Below are 17,339 nucleotides of genomic sequence, written 5' to 3'. Positions count from 1 at the left end.
GGGCAAGATGATTGAATGCTTTAATGCCAATATATCTACACCAGTGCTTAGTACAGTGCCTAGAACATAGTAAATGCTCTAATTTTTAAAGATCCTAAAACATTTTGCTTCTTATCTCATCATCTTTCATATTAAACCATAAAAAAAACTGAAGAAGTAGTTTGGAAACCATCTGCGTAGTTAGTTGAAGGCATGGGCACAAATGAGTTCTCCAAGGGAGTGGGTATAGATGGAGAGTAGAAGGGGACCCAAAATAGAGCCTTGAGTGACTCCCAAGATTTAGGGGTGGAAGGAGCAGGAGCCCATGAAACAGATTGAGAATGAGCAGCCAGAGAGATAGGAGGAGAAACAAGAGAGGAAAGTGCCTGTGAAAACAAGGCTGGATGGTATTTCCAGACAAAGGGGATAGTCAATAGTGTCGAAGGCAGCTGAGAGGCCAAGGAGGATTAGGATAGAGTGGAGGCCATTGGATTTGTCAAGAAGAAGATCATTGGTGACCATAGAGAGGGCAGTTACCGTGAAGAGGGTGGAAGCCAGATTGGCGGGAGTTAAGGAGGAAATTGGAGAATGGAGATGAATAACTTGTTCATGGAGTTTTGAGCAAGTTGAATCAATCAATCAATCAATCATATTTATTGAGCGCTTACTGTGTGCAGAGCACTGTACTAAGCACTTGGGAAATACAAGTTGGCAACATATAGAGACAGTCCCTACCCAACAGTGGGCTCACAGTCTAAAAGGGGGGAGACAGAGAACAAAACCAAACATACTAACAAAATAAAATAAATAGAATAGATATGTACAAGTAAAATAAATAAATAAATAAATAGAGTAATAAATATGTACAAACATATATACATATATGCAGGTGCTGTGGGGAAGGGAAGGAGGTAAGATGGGGGGATGGAGAGGGGGACGAGGGGGAAATGAAGGAAGGGGCTCAGTCTGGGAAGGCCTCCTGGAGTAGGTGAGCTCTCAGTAGGGCCTTGAAGGGAGGAAGAGAGCTAGCTTGGCGGGTGGGCAGAGGGAGGGCATTCCAGACCCGGGGGATGACGTGGGCCCGGGGTCGATGGCGGGATAGGCGAGAACGAGGTACGGTGAGGAGAGTAGCGGCAGAGGAGCGGAGGGTGCGGGGTGGGCTGTAGAAGGAGAGAAGGGAGGTGAGGTAGGAGGGGGCGAGGTGATGGACAGCCTTGAAGCCCAAGGTGAGGAGTTTCTGCCTGATGCGCAGATTGATTGGTAGCCACTGGAGAGTTTTGAGGAGGGGAGTAACATGCCCAGAGCATTTCTGGACAAAGACAATCTGGGCAGCAGCATGAAGTATGGATTGAAGTGGGGAGAGACACGAGGATGGGAGATCAGAGGGAAGGCTGATGCAGTAGTCCAGATGGGATAGGATGAGAGCTTGAATGAGCAGGGTAGCAGTTTGGATGAAGAGGAAAGGGTGGATCTTGGCAATGTTGCGGAGCTGAGACCGGCAGTTTTTGGTGACAGCTTGGATGTGAGGGGTGAATGAGAGAGCGGAGTCGAGGATGACACCAAGGTTGTGGGCTTGTGAGACGGGAAGGATGGTAGTGCCATCAACAGAGATGGGAAAGTCAGGGAGAGGGCAGGGTTTGGGAGGGAAGACAAGGAGTTCAGTTTTGGACATGTTGAAAACACAGTTAACAGTGCTTTCACACAATAATAATAATGATGGCATTTATTAAGCACATACTATGTGCAAAGCACTGGGGAGGTTACAAGGTGATCAGGTTGTCCCACGGGGGGCTCATAGTCTTCATCCTCATTTTACAGATGAGGTAACTGAGACACAAAGAAGTTAAGTGACTTGCCCAGTCACACAGCTGACAATTGCTGAAGCCGGAATTTGAACCCATGACCTCTGACTCCAAAGCCCGTGCTCTTCCCACTGAGCCACACTGCTTTGATTTTTAAAGCTTCTAAAACTTTTGCTTCTAATTTTATCATCTTTCACGTTAAACTTAATTTTTATCATAAAATGTATTTTTTCTTCATGATTTTCCACAATCTTTTGTTCAAAAATTATTTAATATGAAAATATAAAGTGAACTTGGTCCCAAAAGGGTCCCTAAACTTCCTGGCATATATGTATGCAAATTTTCAACTTGGACACCGGTGGATAAATTTAGTACAATGCTCTGCACACGGTAAGCGCTCCATTAATACGATTGAAGGAATGAACTCAATAGTGTAACTTTCAGGCCAAAATTTACATTACAGATTTTTGTTATTTATGTTTTTGCTCTCTAGTTGTGTGATTTCATTTAGGGGATCGTTTCTTCCAACCTTCTGAACAGATGATTTAGATTTATAATTATTCTGAACACCAAGTAGAGAGAGCTTGGCACAAAGGAGGTATTTAATAAATTCTGTGGTGGCTGAAGATCATTTTGATCGATGAACATTTGGTGTTTGTTTAGAAAGATTTTATCCTCACAATTTTTTCATGTTAAATTACCCTATCTGGTAACGTGAAAATGAGTTAATTAGCAGATAAGTTGAGGGAGCTCAGGAAAAAGCCAAGGCGAATAGTGCAGGGACTGATTTCTCAAGGCTCCCAGTTGCAAGATAATATTGATGTTCCCCTATGGAATGTTGCCTCCTGCTGGTATCATTCATATAATGCATGCACACATCTTCCTAACTCTAAATTATTATTATTATTAATAATAATAATAATAATAATGGCATTTATTAGCACTTACTATGTGCAAAGCACTGCTCTAAGCACTGGGGAGGTTACAAGGTGATCAGGTCCCACGTGGGGCTCACAGTCTTAATCCCCATTTTACAGATGAGTTAACTGAGGCCCAGAGAAGTGAAGGGACTTGCCCAAAGTCACCCAGCTGACAATTGGAGGAACCGGGATTTGAATCCATGACCTCTGACTCCCAAGCCCGTGCTCTTTCCACTGAGCCATGCAAATTCTCTAAATCTAAATTGATCCTAACCCTAACTCCCTGTAGTAATGACAGTGATGATGATAATGATGATAATAAATTAAGTGCTTACTATATGTCAAACTTTGACATATAGTACTAAATACTTGTACTTTAGAGAAGCAGCGTGGCTCAGTGGAAAGAGCACGGGCTTTGGAGTCAGAGGTCATGGGTTCAAATCCCAGCTCTGCCAATTGTCAGCTTAGTGACTTTGGGCAAGTCATTTCACTTCTCTATGCCTCAGTTCCCTCATCTGTAAAATGGGGATTAAGACTATGAGCCCCTGTGGGACAACATGATCATCTTGTAACCTCCCCAGCGCTTAGAACAGTGCTTTGCGCATAGTAAGTGCTTAATAAATGTCATCGTTATTATTATTATTACTAAATGCTGAGGTAAGTACAAGAAAATCAATCCCACATGGAGCTCACAGTTTAAGTAGGAAGGAGAACAGGTATTGAATGCCCGTTGTGCAGATGAGGGAACTGAAGCACAGAGAAGTTAAGTGACTTGCCCAAGGACACATGTTAGGTAAGCGGTGAAGCCAGGATTAGAACCCAAGGGCCTCTGACTCGCAAGCCCATGGCTCTTTCTCCTAAGCCACATTGTTTCCTGTTAATGTGGAACTTCAGTCAATCAGTGGAATTTATTGAGTGCTTTCCGTGTGCAGAGCAGTTTTCTAAGAGCTTGAGAATGCACAATGAAGTCAGTAATAGTAATAATAACAATAATGATGGCATTTATTAAGCACTTACTATGTGCAAAGCACTGTTCTAAGTGCTGGGGAGGTAACAAGGTGATCAGGTTGTCCCAAGGGGGGCTCACAGTCTTAATCCCCATTTTACAGATGAGGTAACTGAGGCACAGAGAAGTTAAGTGACTTGCCCAAAGTCACACAGCTAATTGGTGGAGCCGGCGTTTGAACCCATGATCTCTGACTCCAAAGCCCATGCTTTTTCCACTGTGCCGCACTGCTTCTCATGGCAGTAGACATGCTCCTTGCCCTTGAGGAGCTTACAATGTAGCAGACTTGATTTTCTGGACCTTCACATGGGACAATTTGCATATTGCCGATGATAATGATAATAATAATAATAATTTTGCTAATAAATCGTTGGTATTTAATGATCACTTACTGTGCAGAGCACTGTACTAAAGCCCTTGGAAGAGTACAATATAACAGAGTACGTAGACATTTTCCCTGTCCATGGGCATTTATATATACCAATATGCCTCATTCTCGCCTGTCCCACCATCGACCCCTGGCCCATGTCCTTCCTCTGGCCTGGAATGCCCTCCCTCCACACATCCGCCAAATTAGCTCGCTTCCTTTCTTACAAGCCCCACTAAGAGCTCACCTCCTCCAGGAGGCCTTCCGAGACTGAGCCGCCCCCTTTTCCCTCTCCTCCTCCCCATCGCAACCCCCAGCCCTATCTCCTTCCCCTCTCTACAGCACTTGTATATATTAGTACATATTTATTACTCTATTTATTTTACTTGTACATATTTACTACTCTATTTTATTGATAATTTGCATATGGCTATAATTCTATTTATTCTGACAGTTTTGACACCTGTCTACATGTTTTGTTTTGTTGTCTGTCTCCCCCTTCTAGACTGTGAGCCCATTGCTGGGTAGGGACCATGTCTATATGTTGCCGACTTGTACTTCCCAAGTGCTTAGTACAGTGCTCTGCGCACAGTAAGCACTCCATAAACACCATAAAATGAATGAATGAATAGAGAGAGAAGCAGCATGGCTTAGTGGCAAGGATACGGGCTTGGGAGTCAGAGGATGTGGGTTCTAATCCTGCCTCCTCCACTTGTTTGCTTTGTGACCTTGGGCAAGCCATTTAACTTCTCTGTGCCTTCTGTAACCTCATCTGGAAAAAGGGGATCGACTGCAAGCCCTGCGTGGGACAACCTGATTACCTCGTATCTACCCCAGTGCTTAGAACAGTGCTTGACACATAGTAAGTGCTTAACAAATGCCATTATTATTACTATCATTATTACCAAGCCCTGTACTAAGCAATTAGTACAATGCTTAGCACATACTAAGCAATTAACAAATATCATTTGAAAAAAGGCAGTGAGGTAGATACATGATAATCTGGTCAGGCACAGTCCTTGTTCTTAGTGAGGCTCCTGATCTAAGGAAGAGGGGGAATGGATATTTCATTCCTTTTTACAGATGAGGAAACTGAGGTACAGAGAAGTTAAGTGACTTTTCCTAGGTCACACAGCAAGCGCATGGCAGAGCCTAAATTGGATTCCAGGCCTCTGCTCCTAGGCCTGTATTCTTTCCACTGGGACATAGTGCTTCTCTAATAAACTTGATCATTCTCCGTGCTTGGAAATCTTTAAAAGGAGAATAGACAGGTAACTAACTCTTCAGTGTGCTGGAGGATTCACTGATATGGAAACTTGGAACTGGAAGAGGTAATCTTCTCAAGTCTTTTTAATAAAATATAAGTTTAGAGTTTGCCATGTTGGGAGGAGCAGCTACAAGACTGTCTCATGAGAAGAAAAAGTTGTCATTGGGATGACTGTTTTTTTAATAAACACTATTCTTCTCATTAGTTGGCCATTAATGTTAGTGAAATACTGTCATGAGAATAAAAAAGGAGTGCAAATAATTGACTAACAGAATGCTATTGTCTTCTCTGGAGTCATTTTACTCCAAGGAGTTTTCTATGTACATTTTTTCATTAAGATTTATAATTCCCCTGGGAAGTGGAAGGGAAACATTTATCCCATTATGCAGATGGGAAGAGTGAAGTAAAAGTGACTTACTCAAGGACTTACAGCAAGTCCATGGTGACCAGAATGTCAATCACCACTCTTCTTACTGAGCTATGTATACATAGATGAAACCAGAAACTTATGAGCAGGGAAGAGAGAAAAAAATTCTTAACTGTATGATCAAGTTCTTTGTAGTAGAAAGGGCAATGAAGGTTGTCATGAGGCCATTCAGGTGATTGCTCCCCACAATATCAGACACTCAACCTATGAGGCCTTCACCAGGGATTTGATTCTCTTTTTCATTTGGGCGCTCAGATGACATGTTCCAAAAAGTGACACCAAGCACCAGTGTTAGAGCAGAAAGCTTTATTTTATACTAAAAAACAGGGGTTAGGCTCATACATGCATGCACGCATACAGACACACACACCCACATACACACATACGTGAGAATTATAACACCTATAGTTTCCAGCCTAACTGGTGTTCCCCAAGTCTTTGTGATGGTGATCCCACATTGGAGGAGTTTCAAAGAGTCCTACCGCTCACAGCTCATAATCTTCCAGGTTCAAATCTTAGGTGCTTTTCTTGGCTGCAGCCACAGTAGGTGTCTTAGGGCATGGCTTAGGTGGTTTCATGCCGATGGGAGAGTTATTCCCCCCTTTTATCCATTGTTTTGAGGGGGCTACACCAGGAGGCTGCTCAGAATTTCTTGCTGTCTTCCATTTCTTACTATGTCTTACGTGGTAAGCCAGGGATGGTGACCCCTGCCCCCCAGACCTCCGCTTATCCCCTACGGGCATACCACCATCAAGCAATCTTCTTCCTTGCCCAGAAGGGCAATCTAGCCCCTCCACAAGCCCTTTGCAAAACAATTCAGTTCCTCTCTAGCAATTCAGATCCTCAAAATTCCTCAGAAAGATAATCAATCAATCAATCGTATTTATTGAGCGATTACTGTGTGCAGAGCACTGTATTAAGCACTTGGGAAGTACAAGTTGGCAACGTGTAGAGACAGTCCCTACCCAACAGTGAGCTCACAGTCTAGAAGGGGGAGACAGAGAACAAGACCAAACATATTAACAAAATAAAATAAATAGAATAGATATGTACAAGTAAAATAAATAAATAAATAAATAGAGTAATAAATATGTACAAACATATATACAGGTGCTGTGGGGAAGGGAAGGAGGTAAGACGAGGGGGATGGAGAGGGGGGCGAGGGGGAGAGGAAGGAGGGGGCTCAGTCTGGGAAGGCCTCCGGGAGGAGGTGAGCTCTCATTAGGGCCTTGAAGGGAGGAAGAGAGCTAGCTTGGCGGATGGGCAGAGGGAGGGCATTCCAGGCAGGGGGATGATGTGGGCCAGGTGTCGATGGTGGGACAGGCGAGAACGAGGCACGGTGAGGAGATTAGCGGCAGAGGAGCGGAGGGTGCGGGGTGGGCTGTAGAAGGAGAGAAGGGAGTTGAGGTAGGAGGGTGTGAGGTGATGGAGAGCCTTGAAGCCGAGGGTGAGGAGTTTCTGCCTGATGCGCAGATTGATTGATAGCCACTGGAGATTTTTGAGGAGGGGAGTAACATGCCCAGAGCATTTCTGGACAAAGACAATCCGGGCAGCAGCATGAAGTATGGATTGAAGTGAGGAGAGACACAAGGATGGGAGATCAGAGAGAAGGCTGATGGAGTAGTCCAGACGGGATAGGATGAGAGCTTGAACGAGCAGGGTAGTGGTTTGGATGGAGAGGAAAGCGCGGATCTTGGCAATGTTGCGGAGCTGAAACCAGCAGATTTTGGTGACAGCTTGGTTGTGAGGGGTGAATGAGAGAGCGGAGTCAAGGATGACACTGAGGTTGCAGGCTTGTGAGATGGGAAGGATGGTAGTGCCATTACACAATAATAGAGTTTCTCCACCAATTCTTCCTTCAGCCTTGTTGCTACCATGGTCAAATAATCTGTGGCAAGATGGAGTCACTCTTTTCTCCTCCAAATCACCGTTCGGCCTTGTTGCCCCCAGGGTCAAATAGTACAAAATGGAGTCACTCTTGCTCACCACAAAGGTGAGCATGGGACAGTTCACACATTAAAAATAATAATGTTTGTATTATAATTATTACTGCTAGTAATAATATTTGTTAAGCACTTACAATGTGCCAAGCACTGTATTCACATATTCACATTTATTGGGTACTTACTGTGTGCAAAGCACTGTTCTTAGCATTTGGGAGCATGCTATATAACAACAGACACCTTCCTGCCCACAACAAGCTCAGAGTCTAGACTGTACTGAGCACTGGGGCAGATACAAGATAATCAGGTCACACAAGGGGCTCACTTTCAGGGGAGTATGATAATGCTGTGGGCTGGGCCAGATTATCATGGGGCAAAAATTGTGATATTTGATAATGATGATGGTGGTGGTAATAATAATAATAATAATAATAATAATAATAATAATAATAATAATAATAATAGCAATAACAATTTAAAACACTTACTTTATACCAAGCCCTGGGTTAAAAAAGATAATCAGGCCAGACACAATCACTGTCCCACATGGGGCTCACACTCTGTATAGGAAGAACACGTATTTTTTTAATGGTATTTGTTAAGTCCTTCCTATGTGCCAGGCACTGTACTAAGCGCTGGGGTAGATAAAGCTAATCAGGTTGGACACAGTCCCTGTCCCATATGGGGTTCACAGTCTTAATCCCCATTTTACAGATGGGGCAACTGAGGTCCAGAGAAGTGAAGTGATTTGCCCAAGATCATGCAGCAGATAAATGGATTAGAGCCAGGGATTAGTACTCTATTCACTAGGTCATGCTGCTTTTCACTAGACCACAGTGCTTCTCCTTTAATCCACATTTATAATATGAGCCTGGGCAAGAGTTGTGGGGCAGATCGACTACATATATGGAGGAATCCCTGCCCCTTCTCCCTCTGTCTGTCAGACAGGAGGTAGACATCCCTAGGAAGGGCTCCCTAACCCTCTCCTCCTTCTCCCCCAACACCCAGAGTGTCTCTCTCACAGTCCCAGCTCTTGCCCTGACTCATATTATGCTAGTCATTCAAATTTACATTACATTTATACTTCACTTTGCTGTGTCTGAGTTTCCTCAACTATAAAATGTGAATCCCCCACCTGTCCCAGCTTATCCTCCCTCTACAGGAATCAAATAAACAATATTTATTAAGCAGAGCACTGTAGTAAGTGCATGGAAGAGTACAAAAGAATTAGTAGATAATAATAATAATGGTATTTGTTAAGTTAAGCTTACCATGTGCAAAGCACTTTTCTAAGCGCTGTGGAGGTTACAAGGTGATCAGGTTGTCCCATGGGGGGCTCACAGTTTTAATCCCCATTTTACAGATGAGGTAACTGAGGCACAGAGAAATTAAGTGACTTGCCCAAAGACACACAGCTGACAGTTAGTGGAGCTGGGATTTGAACCCATGACCTCTGACTTCAAAGCCCGTGCTCTTTCCACGGAGCCACGCTGCTTCTCTGAACAGAACATATCAACACTAATCCCTGCACTGCAGTGTAACACATGGGCCTTGTCTTCTTATGATTTAGCTGGGAAGGCAGACACTAAATAAATTACAGGTAGGAGAAGCAACAGAATATAAGGCTTTGTCTATAAGGGTTGTGAGGGCATAGGGAAGTGTATCTCAAAATACTCAGGGGATACAGACTGAAGTGACACCTAGATGATCAAGTAGGGAGGAAAGCAGGTTGGGGAGATTAAGATTAGTCAGGGAAGGCTTCCAAGAGGAGAAGGGATTTTAGTAGCTCTCTTCCTCCCTTCAAGGAGGAAGCTAGCTAGCAAGGAGCTTTCCAAACTCCTTGAACGAGTTGTCTACACGCGCTGCCTAGAATTCCTCAACAACAACTCTCTCCTCGACCCCCTCCAGTCTGGCTTCCGTCCCCTACATTCCACGGAAACTGCGCTCTCAAAGGTCACCAATGACCTCCTGCTTGCCAAATCCAACGGCTCATACTCTGTCCTAATCCTCCTCGACCTCTCAGCTGCCTTTGACACTGTGGACCACCCCCTTCTCCTCAACACGTTATCCGACCTTGGCTTCACAGACTCCGTCCTCTCCTGGTTCTCCTCTTATCTCTCCGGTCGTTCTTTCTCAGTCTCTTTTGCAGGCTCCTCCTCCCCCTCCCATCCTCTAACTGTGGGGGTTCCCCAAGGTTCAGTGCTTGGTCCCCTTCTGTTCTCAATCTACACTCACTCCCTTGGTGACCTCATTCGCTCCCACGGCTTCAACTATCATCTCTACGCTGATGACACCCAGATCTACATCTCTGCCCCTGCTCTCTCCCCCTCCCTCCAGGCTCGCATCTCCTCCTGCCTTCAGGACATCTCCATCTGGATGTCCGCCCGCCACCTAAAGCTCAACATGTCGAAGACTGAGCTCCTTGTCTTCCCTCCCAAACCTTGTCCTCTCCCTGACTTTCCCATCTCTGTTGACGGCACTACCATCCTTCCCGTCTCACAAGCCCGCAATCTTGGTGTCATCCTCGACTCCGCTCTCTCATTCACCCCTCACATCCAAGCCGTCACCAAAACCTGCCGGTCTCAGCTCCGCAACATTGCCAAGATCCGCCCTTTCCTCTCCATCCAAACTGCTACCCTGCTCATTCAAGCTCTCATCCTATCCCGTCTGGACTACTGCACTAGCCTTCTCTCTGATCTCCCATCCTCGTGTCTCTCTCCACTTCAATCCATACTTCATGCTGCTGCCCGGATTATCTTTGTCCAGAAACGCTCTGGACATATTACTCCCCTCCTCAAAAACCTCCAATGGCTACCGATCAATCTGCGCATCAGGCAGAAACTCCTCACCCTGGGCTTCAAGGCTCTCCATCACCTCGCCCCCTCCTACCTCACCTCCCTTCTCTCCTTCTACTGCCCAGCCCGCACCCTCCGCTCCTCCACCACTAATCTCCTCACTGTACCTCGCTCTCGCTTGTCCCGCCATCGACCCCCGGCCCACGTCATCCCCCGGGCCTGGAATGCCCTCCCTCTGCCCATCCGCCAAGCTAGCTCTCTTCCTCCCTTCAAGGCCCTGCTGAGAGCTCACCTCCTCCAGGAGGCCTTCCCAGACTGAGCCCCTTCTTTCCTCTCCCCCTCGTCCCCCTCTCCATCCCCCCGTCCTACCTCCTTCCCTTCCCCACAGCACCTGTATATATGTATATATGGTTGTACATATTTATTACTCTATTTATTTATTTTACTTGTACATTTCTATCCTACTTATTTTATTTTGTTGGTATGTTTGGTTCTGTTCTCTGTCTCCCCCTTTTAGACTGTGAGCCCACTGTTGGGTAGGGACTGTCTCTATGTGATGCCAATTTGTACTTCTCAAGCGCTTAGTACAGTGCTCTGCACATAGTAAGCGCTCAATAAATACGATTGATTGATTGATTGATTGATTGATAGTAGCACTTTGAAGATGGAGCCAAGCCACGGCCTTGGTCAGGAGCTGGCATGTCAGGATCAAGTGAGTTGCCCACGGTTATTGCCGGCGTGTCTAACAGGGACTCCATTTAAACGTCTGCAGGTGTTCTTCTAGATGGACACTCGTGACATTGCTGGGGTCCACACAACCCCTGGGCCATTTACTAGCTCCTGGGGGTGTCTAAGCACTCTGGGTCCTCCAGGGTACTGATAGGTACCAAGACCCTTTCCCCTAAGTTCACCAGAACTACAGAAGCAGAAGTAGCATGGGCCTGGGAGTTAGAAAGTCATGGGTTCTAATCCTGGCTCTGCCACTTGTCCACTGTGTGACCTTGGACAAGCCAATTCACTTCTCTGTGTCTCAGTTGCCTCAACTGTAGAGTGGGGATTGGGACTGTGAGCCCCATGTGGGATGGGGACTGCGTCCAACTCAATTTGCTTGTATCCATCCCAGCTCTTAGTATACTGCCTGGCCCGGCGCTTAACAAATAGCATCGTCATTATCACTACAGGGTGGAAGCTATCCCTAACCTAGGAAACCCGGTCCCTGCCAGGGATCAAGCCCACCCAAAATGGACCCTGAACATGCCTGTGATATTCCTCGCCTGTCCATGGAGGATTTGGGATATCTGAAGGGCTCATCTACGGGCTATTGAGTCGCATCCTACAAACCTCAACTGAGTGAAAAACATTAGTTGTTTTTAATGCGGCCATCATCATCATCATATTGTCTTCATCATTACCTTCATCATCATTATCGTTATCTTAAATATTTCTTTAGCTTTCATTTGGTTTACTAGATGTTGGAGGGAATTTTGAGAATAGAAGAAGCAGCTTAAGAGGTAGGAGCAGCGTGGCCTAGTGGAATGGCATTGCCTAGTATAGAAACGCTCTGGGCATGTTACTCCCCTCCCCTCCTCAAAAATCTCCAGTGGCTGCCTGTCAACCTACAAATCAGGCAAAAACTCCTCATGCTTGGCTTCAAGGCTCTCCATCACCTCGCCCCCTCCTACCTCACCTTCCTTCTCTCCTTGTCCAGCCCAGCCCTCACTCTCCGCTCCTCTGCCACTAACCTCCTCACTGAGCCTCGTTCTTGCCTGTCCCATTGTCAACCCCCAGCCCACGTCCTTCCCCTGGCCTGGCGTGCCCTCCCTCCACACATCCACCAAGCTAGCTCTCTGACTCCCTTCAAAGCCCTACTGAGAGCTCGCCTCCTCCAGGAGGCCTTCCCAGACCGAGCCCCCTTTTTCCTCTCCTCCTTCCCATCCCCCCCGCCCTACCTCCTTCCCCTCCCCACAGCACTTGTATATATTTGTACAGATTTATTACTCTAATTATTGTACTTGTACATATTTACTATTCTATTTATTTTGTTAATGATGTGCATCTAGCTTTATTTCTATTTATTCTGATGACTTGACACCTGTCCACATGTTTTGTTTTGTTGTCTGTCTCCCCCTTCTAGACTGTGAGCCCATTGTTGAGTAGGGACCGTCTCTATATGTTGCCAACTTGTACTTTCCAAGCACTTAGTACAGTGCTCTGCACACAGTTAAGCGCTCAATAAATACGATTGAATGAATGAATGACCAAGTCCACTTCATCCAAGAGAAAGAAAAATGTGTCCACTCTTAGCCAAGACACCACATGACTCCTTCCCCTGCCTCCCCTCTGGGAGTGAGGCTGGTGGTTTTCAGGTGCTTAGATACCTCAGGTATCCTACAGCAAGTGACATCCATTGTGTGAATACAGCTGAGTTTATTGTCTACCTACCTGCAGACACTTATCCCCCTACAGTGCACCCCTGTCTGCCCAAAGACTGACCAAACCCAAAGGACTACTGTAGAAAGACTTCTCTGCAGAAAATCCAAAGACTCCATGGAGGAAAACCCATTTTCCTGTACTAGGGATCACATTTTATCCCCTGCGGTTCGCATGACCAGTGTCAGAGGGAAGAGTGACAACGGTCCCTTCCTTCTTCAGCCACAGGATCTTTGGCACAGGCTTAATAATAATAATAATGATGGCATTTATTAAGCGCTTACAATGTGTTCTAAGCGCTGGGGAGGTTACAAGGTGATCAGGTTGTCCCACGGGGGGCTCACAGTCAATCCCCATTTTACAGATGAGGTAACTGAGGCACAGAGAAGCTAAGTGACTTGCCCAAAGTCACACAGCTGACAATTGGCAGAGCCAATATTTGAACCCATGACCTGTGACTCCCAATCCCGTGCTCTTTCCACTGAGCCACGCTGCTTCTCTAAGGCTTAGTGTGCACTTGTGTGTTACTAACATTGGTAGGGTTTCTAATTATGTAAAAACTCATCATCTTTGCCACTGCACATGTCCAGTCACTTTGGTGAGGGCACAAGTCAACTGGCCATCTTCATCCAGGCTGGATTCCTCGTTTAAGCCTATTTTGGTATTGTCTCAAGAACTCCCTTATCAAACAATCAATCAATGGCATTTACTGAGTGCATACTTTATGCAGAGCATTTACTAAGCACTTTGGAGAGTACAATACAATAGATTTGGTAGACACAGGTCCCATCCACAAGGATCTTACAGTCTAGATGGGGTGTCAGACTTTAAAATAAGTGCTGAAAGGGGAAATGGCAGGGAATATGTATGTATATGCTGTGGAGCTGAGGGTGGAGTGAATATCATATGCATAAAAGGTACAGATCCAAGTGCACATATGAGAGACCGAAGGGAGAGGGAGTTAAGGGAAAGAGGGTTTAGTCAGGGAAGACCTCTTGGAAGAGATGTGAATTTAATAAGGCTTAGAAGGTGGGGAGAGAGGTGGTCTTTTGGACAATGATAATGATAATGGTATTTGTTAAGCGCTTATTAAGTGTCATGCACTATACTAAACACTGGGGTGGATACAAGCAAATTGGGTTGGACACAGTCCCTGTCCCTTATGGGGCTCACAGTATCAATCCCTATTTAAAAGATGAGGTATCTGAGGCCCAGGAAAGTAAAGTGACTTGCTCAAGGTCACACAGCTGACAATTGGCAGAGCTGGGTTTAGAACCCAGGACCTTCTGTCTCCCAAGCCTATGCTCTACCCAGCCCCACAGCACATGTGTATATATTTGTAATTTATTAGAGAAGCAGCGTGGCTCAGTGGAAAGAGCACAGGCTTGGGAGTCAGAGGTTATGGGTTCTAATCCCGGCTCAGCCACTTGTCAGCTGTGTGACTTTGGGCAAGTCACTTAACTTCTCTGTGCCTCAGTTACCTCATCTGTAAAATGGAGATTAAGACTGTGATCCCCACGTGGGGCAACTTGATCACCTTGTATCCCCCCCCCCAGCACTTAGAAGAGTGCTTTGCACATAGAAAGTGCTTAATAAATATCATCCTTATTATGATTATTATTTATTTTATATTAATGTCTGCCTCCCCCTCAAGACTGTGAGCTCATTGTGGACAGGGAATGTGTTTGTTTCATTGTATTTTCCCAAGCTCTTAGTACAGTGCTTTGCACACAGTGAGTGATTGAATGAATGAATATCATGCTGCTTCCCGTGATATGAAGGGATATGCAGGGAGAGTTACACGAAAAAGGAGGACATGGGCAAAGCATCAGCAGTGAAATAAAAGGTACAGTAAGTAGGTGGGTGATAGATCAGTGAAGTGTACAGGCTGGGCCGTAGGAGATTATCCAGTAAAGTAGGAGGGGGAGAGCTGGTAGGCTTCCTTAAAGTCCTTAAAGAGTTTTTATTTGATGTGGAATTGGATGGGCAGCCACTGACAGTTCCATTGGAGATATCTGAGGAGTGAGTAGACATGGACTGAACTTATTTTAGGGAAATGGTCAGGGCATAGAATGAAGTATGAACTAGAGTGTGGGGAGACAGGAGGCAGAGAGGTCAGCAAGGAGACAAATAATAATAATAATAATGGCATTTATTAAGCACTTACTATGTGTAATACACTGTTCTAAGCACTGGGGAGGTTACAAGGTGATCACGTTGTCCCATGGGGAGCTCACAGTCTTAACTCCCATTTTCCAGATGAGGTAATTGAGGCACAGAGAAGTTAAGGCTCTCCATCACCTCGCCCCCTCTTACCTCACCTCCCTTCTCTCCTTCTACAGCCCAGCCCACACCCTCCACTCCTCTGCCGCTAATCTTCTCAGCATGCCTCGTTCTCGCCTGTCCCGCCGTCGACCCCCGGCCCACGTCATCCCCCTGGCCTGGAATGCCCTCCCTCTGCCCATCTGCCAAGCTAGCTCTCTTCCTCCCTTCAAGGCCCTACTGAGAGTTCACCTCCTCCAGGGGGCCTTCCCAGACTGAACCCCCTCCTTCCTCTCCCCCTCATCCCCCTCTGTATCCCCCCGTCTTACCTCCTTCCCTTCCCCACAGCACCTGTATATATGTATATATGTTTGTACATATTTATTACTCTATTTATTCATTTATTTTACTTGTACATATCTATTCTATTTATTTTATTTTGTTAATATGTTTGGTTTTGTTCTGTGTCTCCCCCTTCTAGAATGTGAGCCTACTGTTGGGTAGGGACTGGGACTGTCTCTATATGTTGCCAACTTGTACTTCCCAAGCTCTTAGTACAGTGCTCTGCACACAGTGAGCGCTCAATAAATATGATTGCTTGATTGATTAAGTGACTTGCCCAAAGTCACACAGCTGACAATTGGCAGAGCTGGGATTTGAACCCATGATCTCTGACTCCAAAGCCCGGGCTCTTTTCACTGAGCCACACTGCTTAAATGTAGTAGTTGAGGCAGGATAGGACAAGTGCTTGGATCATTGTGGCAGCAGCTTGATGGAAAGGAAAGGGCAGATTTTTACAGATGTCTTTTAAGGTAGAGACAACAGGATTTGGTGACAGGATGAATGTTTGGATAGACTGAAAGAGATGAGTTGAGGACAGTGCAAATGCTGTGGGCCTGTGAGAAGAAGGAGGGTGATGTCTACAGTGATGAGAAAGTCGGGAGAAGACAGGGTTTGGGTGGGAAAATGAGGAGCTCTGTTTTGGATGTGTTAAATTTGAGGTGTAGTGGGGCATCCAAATAGACAAATCCTAAGGCAGGAGGAAATGCAAGACTGCAGAGGAGAGAGGTCAGGGCTGGATTTCTAGATTTGGAAATCAACCCCTTAGAGATGGTAGTTGAATTTAGAGAGATCAGGCCTGATGATTTCAATTTTCTCAATAAAATAGTTGGCTAGGCCTTTGGGGGCAAGAAATGGAGGAAGCAGGGGGGTAGGGGAATTTGAGGAGGGAGTTAAATATCTGGAACAGCTAGAGAGGGCAATGGGCACGGGATTCAAAAAGGATAGAGGAATAATTTTGCTGGGCAGAGGAGAGGGCAGAGTTAAAGCAGGAAAAGATGGACTTCAGGCGGATGAGGTCGGCCTGATATCTAGATTTCCACCAGAGGCACTGTATGACTCATTCACAGGAGTGCAGGAAGCACACTGTAATTAATTGATATATCTGTAATTTATCCATGTACCTGTAATTTATTTATATATCTGTAATTCATAATAACAAATTTATTCATTATATCTGCAATTTATTTATTATATCTGTTGTTTATTCATTTATATTAATTTCTGTCTTCCCCTCTAGACTGTAAAGCTTGTTGCGGGCAGGGAACGTGTCTGTTTATTGTTATATTGTATTTATATCCAATAGCCAATCACTCTCCCCACCTCCAAAGCCTTACTGAAGACATATATCCTTCAAAAGACCCCATTTCCTCTTCTCCTTCTCCCTTCTGTGTCGCCCTTGAACTTGTGTTTGTTCCCTTTATTCACCACTCCCTCAGCTTCGCAGCAATTATGTACATATCTGTCTTGTTGTCACGTGTTGTGAGGGGATGGGTTCAAGGATTAGCGCATCGAGAATGAGGGACCAAAATCCGAAAGGCTGAGCAATGCAAGATTTATTCCATGTGGCCAATTTAACTTCTTTTTTCCAGAGAAATACATCTTTTTTTGTTACTCATGCATGGTGAAGCACTTAGCTCCTGCCCCAGGAACACTTCCCACTCGTAGGAATACACTTATGCATTACTTGCATGTGGTGAAGCTAATCCTAGGCTAAAAAAACAGCAAGTACACCGGTCAGCATGGTCCACAACTTCTAACAGCTGGTTGAACTGGGAAGGAGACACCGGTGGTATCCAGAG

Source organism: Tachyglossus aculeatus, chromosome Y4 (genome assembly GCF_015852505.1).
Source record: "Tachyglossus aculeatus isolate mTacAcu1 chromosome Y4, mTacAcu1.pri, whole genome shotgun sequence".
In the NCBI taxonomy this organism is placed as follows: Eukaryota; Metazoa; Chordata; class Mammalia; order Monotremata; family Tachyglossidae; genus Tachyglossus; species Tachyglossus aculeatus.
The sequence above is the reverse complement of the archived record's forward strand: the minus strand, read 5'-3'. Positions refer to the sequence as shown.